We start from the raw sequence: 9,753 nt of genomic DNA on the forward strand, positions 1-9,753 counted from the left end.
GCAAATTATAAATCCAGTGTCTCAGTCCTGACAGTGAGAAGCCAGTGGGAAGATTTCTAGATGTCAGGCTTCAAGCATCTTCAGATGGAATGAGGGCAGGCGGTGACTGATAGACTTTCCTGGTTTACAGTTTGGAGTCTCTGGTTATCTTCTTTTAAAAAAATTTTTTTTTTTTTAACATTTATTCACTTTTGAAAGTGAGAGAGACAGAGCACAAGTGGGGGAGGGGCAGAGAGTGGGAGACACAGAATCAGAAGCAGGCTCCAAGCTGTCAGCACAGAGCCCGACGTGGGGTTTGAACTGATGGACCACGAGATCATGATCTGAGCTGGTCAGATGCTTAACCGACTGAGCCACCCAGGTGTCCCTCTGGTCGTCTTCTTGAGTGGCCCATACAGCAACAGGCACTAAGGTCATCTACACATCACCGTTGTGGCAATTTCTCTAAAATTTACATCACGCTGTTTGCCTTCAGTTTGCAAGACTTTAGGAAAAAGGGCAGTTTTAGTTCTCAATGATTCCAACTAAAGAGAATGGGAGAAAATAGGAAACCTTGGTTTGGAGAATCATAGTCAGATATTTGAGGAAACCAGAAGAATTCAGTATCCAGCCCAGTCGTTTAACAAACACTCAAAGACAATTAGAACTGGAATCTAACATCCACAAAGGCATGTTACTGAAACAATTTTTCTCTCTAAAATCACCCTCATTTCCACTAAAGATGGCCAAATTAAGACTAATTTATTTGTAAAATTAGTCCAGTTTTAACAAACTTGGCCTAATTATTTATGTAAATACGGCAACAATAGTGATTGGCCAGCTACATAGGTTCTTTTAAATCTGTTTTGCTGGAACTTTTTATAAGAAATTTCAGATTGAACTTTTAATAGCCTCTTGAGGCTAAGAAGCCAAGCCCAATATTTGCCATCAGACTTTGCCTGTAATACCTATAGATTTGGGTGAATTCCTCTCTTCTTGAGGTCCCCAAAATATCCCGAGGTTCCTGAGCTTGCCAAGAAGTGATCTTCCCTACTTCCCATAGAGCTACTGGGAACCCTGTAAGCAAGGTACAAGCCCTATTTTTTTCAAGGGGACATCAATGGCTCCATAAAGTTTATCTTAGTTCCTTAAAGCTGTTTGGACATATCTGAGACTATGCATGTCTCCCTCAAATGTGACATTCCAGTCAGACCTTTAGTAATATGACCAATATTTCCACTGGTGTCCTGTTACAAGGAGAACAATTTCTTATTGAACTGTAATTGCCATGAAAGTAAAAATACTCATTGAGAGTTCCCAAATTCTGGAGGGATCAGAAAGGGAGAAAAATGTTTCATATTTGCTTACAAAGGAATATTTTACCAAATATCTCTAAGTCATAAGAGAAAGAGTTTCCTTATATGTGGAAGAGCAAACGTTAGAGAAACAGCAATGTTTCAAATAAGAGTCATAAAAATATAACATCTTTCTCAATTCATTCAGTCCCATGTTATTAATTCTTGTTCTGTTTGAGTGCAGTTTTCCCATTAGTTCTGGAAATTCTTACTCAGTTTCATTTACAATTGCAAAGGTATCACAAACCTTTATTTATCAAAAGTCCTCTCCATGAATCTCCTCACAGCTGGAATACATTTGCAAGAGCATCAGAGTAAAATAATAACTATAAATGATAAAAGACTCAAAAATGGTTAAAGTGGTTAAAGATCTGAAGAGAGTTCAGGTTCAGGTGACAAGGAAATCTGTCTATTTCTGTGACACATAACACTTCAATAATTAGAATTACAAGTAATGACTTTATACCAGGACATATCAAAACCTTGGCAATGTTACATAATTTCTGGAACTGTTATAGCATTCATTCATATAATCCAAGAAGGTTTGTTATCATGTGTTTGACAATGCTTCCCATGTAATTTGATATACCAAATTAAAAAAAAAAAGTCTGGGGCGCCTGGGTGGCTCAGTCGGTTAAGCGGCCGACTTCGGCTCAGGTCATGATCTCGCAGTCCGTGAGTTCGAGCCCCGCGTCGGGCTCTGTGCTGACAGCTCAGAGCCTGGAGCCTGTTTCAGATTCTGTGTCTCCCTCTCTCTGACCCTCCCCTGTTCATGCTCTGTCTCTCCCTCTCTCAAAAATAAATAAAACATTAAAAAAATTAAAAAAAAAAAAGCCTAATTAGTCAAGGAGACTTCATTTAAAATTTGGATTTTGGGAAATATCTCAAAAATATTAGCTTTAGGCACATGCCTAAACAGGATTACAGATCATTACAAAACTTAATAGTTAATCATCTATTTAACCAAGGTGGCAATAAGAGATTCTAAAGGCAAATACAGAAGGTTACATAGTTGTTATCAACATTTAGCCCTTTTAATATTGAGAAGATTCAACTTTCTTAAGTGATCAAACACAGAACATAGAAGACAAAACATACTTTGTTTTTCTAGACCACTTGCATTAAAGGTAAAGAAAAAACTGTGGCCCCTGGGTGGCTCAGTCGGTTAAGCATCCAGCCACTGGAGCCTGCTTTGGATTCTGTGTCTCCCTCTCTCCCTGCCCCTCCCCCCCCAAGAATAAACATTAAAAAAATTTTTTTAAAAGAAAAAAATCTTTGTTTACTTTTTTTTTTTTTTTTTTTTTTTTAAGTAATCGCTATACCCAATGTGGAGCTCAAACTCACAACCCAAGATCAAGAGTTGCATGCTCCACTGACTTAGCCAGCCAGGTGCCCTTATGATTCCTTATTAAGAACAGACAACTAACCCAAGAAAAGTTTGTCATTTTAACAGAGAGGAAAAACAAATTCTAATCTTATATCAGTGTACTTCCAATATTAAAATTCATTCACTCCAGTCTCAGTCAATCCTGACCATACGTAAAATTGTTTTCCACAGATTCTCTTCTCCCAAACTTTCTACAACTTTCTTTTTTTTTCAGATTTTGTCCTTAGTTTTCCCTCTTTAAATAACCAGTCTCGGCGCTCCTGGGTGGCTCAGTCAGGTAAGCGTCCAACTTCAGCTCAGGTCATGATCTCAGGGTTCATGAATTCAAGCCCGGAGTCAGGCTCTGTGCTGACAGCTCAGAGCCTGGAGCCTTCTTTGGATTCTGTGTCTCCCTCTCCCTTTGCCCCTCCCCCACTCGCACTCTGTCTCTCTGTCTCTCTCTCTCTCAAAAGTAAATAAATATTAAAAAAAAAATTTTAATAACCAGTCTCACTTTAGGACAAAATTATTTTCTTTTCCCTCAACAAAAATGTATTCCTATTCCTAGGCACCTGGCTGGCTTAGTCGGTAGAGCATATGACTCTTGATCTCGGGGTTGTAAATTTGAGCCTCACATTGGGTGTAGAAATTACTTAAAAATAAAATATTAAAAATAAATGTATTCCCATTCCTCATATTCCCCTTTTCTTTTTTTTTCTTTTTCTTTACCAGTTCTTTAGACTGGCTAATCTATGGATACATTTCATAAGTTTTAGAAACATGCACCTTCTTCGGGTGCCTGGGTGGCTCAGTCAGCATGTCACTTTGGCTCAGGTCATGACCTCATGGTTGGTGAGTTCAAGCCCCCTCTCCCCTCTCAGCACAGAGCTGACTTCTGATCCTCTGTCTCCCTTTCTCTCTGCCCCTGCCTGCTTGTGCGCTCTTTCTCTCTCTCTGTCAAAAATAAATAAACATTAAAAAAAATGATAGTAAATTTTCAGCATGACATAAAACATGTTTAGTAATAGACCCAAATATCTTTCGTTTTTGTGTAATAGGAAGCCAAAAGCAGATAAACCAATGTTTTAATAAACTTATGTTTTATTAATTTATCTTATTTAGAAATGATCTGGGTATTTAATGAATCTAACTATACTTATCATTTAACTGAGCAACACCTTAAAGTTTCAAGTTAGCAAAGATTTTGGAAGCTATTTAAAAGTTTACCTATAGGGGCACCTGGATGGCTCAGTGGTTGAGCAGCTGACTGATTTCAGCTCAGGTCATGATCTTGTAGTTCATGGGATCAAGCCTTGTACTGGGCTCTGGGCTGGCAGCTAGGAGCCTGCTTGGGATTCTCTCTCCCTCTCTCTTTGTTTCTTCCCCTCTCAAAATAAATAAATAAACTTAAAAAAAGAAAAGAAATACATTTCTAAAAGTTTACCTATAAACCTTTTTATCTCATTTATATCTGTTCATCTGTTCTCAACATTTATGTTTAGATTACCTGTTAAACTTTGTGACGCATTAGACAAAGTCAATCATGATTCTAAGTGTTTTTTTTTCTTTTCTGACAAATGTTGCAATGGAGATAACATGAACTTTGACTTTCAGTAAATACAGCAGCATAAAAGTTTTATATTTAATGTGGATAACCCTAAAGATATGTCTAATTAAACTAACAACCTCAAGTTAGCTTTAATAACAGATATTTTCCCAGATCACATGAACTTGAAAAACATTTGGGCTAGTTGTTTGGTTGGTTGGTTAGTTGGTTTTGTTTTGTTTTTGAGAGAGAGAGAGAGGGCACAAGTGAGCGAGGGGCAGAGTGAGAAAGGGAGAGAGACAGAGAAGCAGGGCTCATCCAAAGTGGGGCATGAGTTCACCTGAAGTGGGGCTCAAACTCATGAACCGTGAGATCATGACCTGAGTGAAAGTCAGATGCTTAGGGGTGCCTGGGTGGCTCAGTTGGTTAAGCATCCCACTTCAGCTCAGGTCATGATCTCACTGCTCTGAGTTTGAGCCCCACATTGGGCTCTGTGCTGACAGCTCAGAGCCTGGAGCCTGCTTTGGATTCTGTGCTTCTCTCTCTCTCTGCCCCTCCCCCACTCACGCTCTGTCTCTCAAAAACAAATAAACATTAAAAACAAAATCTTAAAAAAAAAAAATGCTTAACCAACTGATCCACCCAGGTGCCCTGGGTTACTTTCTATCTTTCTGAGTTTTAGAATGCCTAATTCTTACAAGCACTTGTCTTTAAACCAGCTAAATAGAGCTCTTTTACAAATTAATTTTAGCAATACCATTCAGAGGTAGAAAAAATATCTCACATTTATAACATATAGGAACACACAGAGATACATAACCAAGACGCAAACAGAATCTTATAGTCTTTGCTTTACTAATTTTTATGGAAAGGACATTAAAAACCTAATTTCCAAACATCTCCCTTTTACAAAACAAATCTAATTGCAAGATGGTATTATAATTCAAGGATCAATTTTCAGGCCATTTTTCTCCAGAGTCTAAAGAGTATTATGGCCAACAAGTATTGCAAAAAAAGATAATCTTTTCCCTTTTCATAGGTTCATAACTAAACATTGCCCAGTTTTAGAGAATACAGCCCAAAGGGCTACATGTGGGAATCGAATTCTCATTTCCCATCTTCCAATGAGAACATGGCTGGTTTTGGGGTGCCTGGGTAGCTCAGTCAGTTGAGCATCCAGCTCTCGATTCTGGCTCAGGTCATGATCCCAGGGTGGTGGGAGGGAGCTTCGCACTGGGCCCCTTGCCAAGCGTGAAGCCTGCTTAAGATTCGCGCTCTCTCTCGCTCTCTCTCTCTCTGCCCCTCTTCCCTGCTCATGCACTGTCTCTAAAACAAGAAATAATATAAAAATATTTTTAAAAAAGAAAAAGGGGCACCTGCGTAGCTCAGTCGAGTGTCAGACTCTTGATTTCGGCTCAGGTCATGATCCCAGGGCCATGGGATCCAGCCCCAAATCAGGCTCTGCATTGAGCATGGAGCCTGCTTAAGATTTGCTCGCTCTCTCTCTCTACCTCTCTCTCTCTCTCTCTCTCTCTAAAAACACAAAACAAAAAACCAAAACAAAAGAAAAAAGAAAAGAACATGGCCAGTTTTATTTAAAGATACCAAAAGCTGCAGCAACAAACAAACCAAATGAAGCCCAGAGAACCTTTGAGAGTGCTAGCTCCTCCCTAAAAGTCAGAACTCCACAGGCTGAACCAAATGGCTTCCTAGTCAAACTTTTATTTTTTATTTTTTATTTTTTTTTCAACTTTTTTTTTTTTGTTTTGTTTTGTTTTGTTTTTTTTTTTTTTATTTATTTTTGGGACAGAGAGAGACAGAGCATGAACGGGGGAGGGGCAGAGAGAGAGGGAGACACAGAATCGGAAACAGGCTCCAGGCTCCGAGCCATCAGCCCAGAGCCCGACGCAGGGCTCGAACTCACAGACCGCGAGATCGTGACCTGGCTGAAGTCGGACGCTTAACCGACTGCGCCACCCAGGCGCCCCTTAGTCAAACTTTTATTAATCAGGCAAGAAAAAAAAGGCTAAGAGAGCCAAACCAAAACCCTCTATTTGGAGGCCACCAAATAGGAAGAAGAAATAAGAATCTAAGAGAGTCTAACAGTTGCACTTACGAGTCCCATTATCCCTTTGGTTACTGGTTTCAATACTATCTTTTGACCATTCCTCACTCTCAAGGGAACTGGGATGAGAACCGCTCTAGCTACTTCTTGCTAAAATGGGGCAGAGATCAGGGTTAGAAGAAGGAAACCTTTTGCATTTATTTGAAATATCCCTTAGTTTCAGGTTGAAATCCAACATTCTGCATTACCAAAATGTTTGTACTTTGGTTAATAGTTCTTGTACAACATGTTATACCATAGTTTATGATTAAGTAGCAAAGAATTAGAAATATGGATAATCTGGAGTGCCCAGGTGACTCGGTCGGTTAAGCGTCTGACTCTTTTTTTTTCCTTTTTTTTTTTTTTTTTAACGTTTATTTATTTTTGAGAGACAGAGATACAGCATGAGCAGGGGAGGAGCAGAGAAGTAGGCTCCAGGCTCTGAGCCGTGAGCACAGAACCCGATGCGGAGCTCAAACCCACGAACCTCGAGATCATGACCTGAGCCAAAGTCGGATGCTTAACTGACTGAGCCACCCAGGCGCCCCTGTTTTTTGTTTTTTTTTTTTAATATTTACTTATTTTTATTTTTATTTTTTATTGTCAAATTGGCTAACATACAGCGGGTAAAGTGTGATCTTGGTTTTGGGGATAGATTCCTATGGAATATTTATTTATTTTGAGAGAGAAAGAGAGATAGGGAGTGAGAAGGGGACAGGCAGAGAGAAAATCCCAAGCAAGCTCTGCATTGTCAGCACAGAGCCCAAAGGGGAGCTCAAACCCACAAATCATGAGATCATGATCTGAGCTGAAACCAAACCAGACACTTAACTGACAGAGCCACCCAGGTGCCCCTAGTGTCCAACTCTTTTTTTTTTTTTTAATGTTTATTTATTTTTGAGACAGAGACAGAGCATGAATGGGCGAGGGGCAGAGAGAGAGGGAGACACAGAATCGGAAGCAGGCTCCAGGCTCTGAGCCATCAGCCCAGAGCCTGATGCGGGGCTTGAACTCACGAACCATGAGATCGTGACCTGAGCTGAAGTCGGACGCTCAACCGACTGAGCCACCCCGGTGCCCCCCTAGTGTCCAACTCTTAATCTCAGGGTCATGAGTTCAAGTTCTGAGTTGAGCTCCATGCTTGGTGTGGAGCCTACTTAAAAATAAAAACAATAAAAATAAATATGGATAATCCACATCTGAGTAATCCTTGTAAAACTGATCTAATTCCTTGGGAGTTCTGCAAAAATAACCCTGAAAAACAGTCAAAATCTGAGTCTAGGGCTTTAGGGAAGATTTGTTGTAGCCAAGTAACTTGTCCTATTTTGTCAAGATGAACTTCAATTTCCATGGAGGTATTAATACATGTGCAGCATGATGAATTAGCCACCATATAAACACCTTCTGTTTTGCTAAAATATAATCTAAAGCAATTCTGTTATCTAAGATTACTGTTGCCAAAGGGTCTAAGGCTTCTTATTGGGCTGGTGTGGCTTGGACAGTTTCATTTGATAGGATTCCTAAAGTTATTGAAACGTTTCAATCATATGTTCATGCAAGGCCACTCCCCGCCATAGCAATAAGGTTCTCTCAAACAAGTACCGAATTACATCTTCCTGATTTGGGGGAGGATAATCAGAATATCTTGTGGCTTCTCTTTTTCACCTATAGAACAATTTGAGAGAACTGGTCCAATGACTGACTTCATTGGAATTATATATGGAATAAGAAGTGACCGAAAGTCCTAAAAGACATACCTCCCATGCTCCAGCCATTCAACCATTATCTCCAGGGGAAACCGTGACACACACACACACACACACACACACACACACACACACACACACACACACACAAATAACCTGGGGATACACACAGCACTCCTGTTAATTTATGGGAGTCAGGACTTTCATTTTTGCAGGGTCACTGAAGGTATTGTTTGAAATAAGAAGTATGGTTAAGGTTAGTGTAACTGGTAAGAAGGCATTCAGGGAGAAATGGCGGGGGGGGGGGCCATATTGCCAAGTTCTTTCTGTTCTCAGTATTGCATAGAGAAGAGTAGAAAAAGATAAGTAACTATTGTGAAAACAGCGTATTTCCCAAAAGTCTCTGGAAGGTGGTGAAAGGAAAAAGTTTCAATTAATTTTACAAGAGGTGAATAATTGTTCTGGTTATATTTTAAGCATAAGTGGAACTGCAAGCTTCTTGTGGTGAGTTCCAGTCATTGAATGTGAGATACTCATGCTTTGGGATAGGTAAGAAGAAACAAAGGATGGGAGCAGTGAGGGAGCCAGGCCTGATTAACCTGACTCTATAAGCTAATGGAGTGTGTTGATTTAGATGTATTAAAAAGTTAATGACCAGAGCAAGATTGGTTATAGGCATTACTACTGGGTTGCTGTGGTCATGTACTGAGTGGGACTTAGGGCAACATATCGAGCAGTGAAAAAGATTGCCAACCTTGGCCAACGTTTGAAAAATCCTAATCATGGAACTGTTGTTTCAAGCTTAAGAGGCTGTGAACAATAGAAAGATGGAAGGGAAAAAGGAATAACATTCATAGCATATAAGCTATTAGCAGGTCACAGGCTATTTGTTCCTTATTGATTGGTTTCTCAGACCAGTTCTTCTAAGCAACAATTTCAGGTCTGTCAGAAGCTTGCTGGTAGTAAGGTTCTCCTCTATGTTCTCCTTGCTGGCAGAGTGTGGGGGACCTGTGGATTCCTGTGGAACCAGTTCACTGGGAGTGTGGGAATCTGCAGCTGAATTTCCCTTCAGTTTCACTGAAGAATGGATGGTCAACGCCACCCGCTAAGGTCCCGTCCATTGAGGATGGAGCTGGTCCTTTGGGTGCTTGCTCTCCCAGGTTTTAACAACCCCACGTCTCCAGGCTTCGGGTGGTATAAGGGCACATCTGTGGGATACATCGAACTGCTGGAAGTAAATCTGTACAGCAGTTAGAGTATTCCCTAAAGCTGGGACATACCTGATAGTACCCAATTGCTTAATGTGAGCAACATCAGGAACTCCTAAGCCATGAAAAGAGTGTAGAAAGGGTCTTCCATGTAACATTCCATAGTGGCTTAAATCATGCCTACTTCTAGGGGCCACTCTTACCCAAAGTAGGGCAACTGACAAGACTTTTTCCCAAGTTAAGATGGTTTCTTGGCAGACCTCTGATAAAGTCTTTTAAAATGTGTGGTTTATTTTTTCCGTTTTCCCAGTCTATTGGGGTCTCTAGGAAACACATAATTTCCATTGAAAGCCTAAGGCATTGGACACTGCTTGTGTGACTTTTGCACAAATGCTGCTCCATTGTCACTCTGAATTGTCAGTGGTGATCCAGACCTAGGTATGATTTTGTTTAAAAGTGTATTGACAGGGGGCACCTGGCTGGCTCACT

Source organism: Panthera pardus, unplaced genomic scaffold (assembly GCF_024362965.1).
Source record: "Panthera pardus isolate Hobbes unplaced genomic scaffold, ASM2436296v1 HiC_scaffold_17, whole genome shotgun sequence".
In the NCBI taxonomy this organism is placed as follows: Eukaryota; Metazoa; Chordata; class Mammalia; order Carnivora; family Felidae; genus Panthera; species Panthera pardus.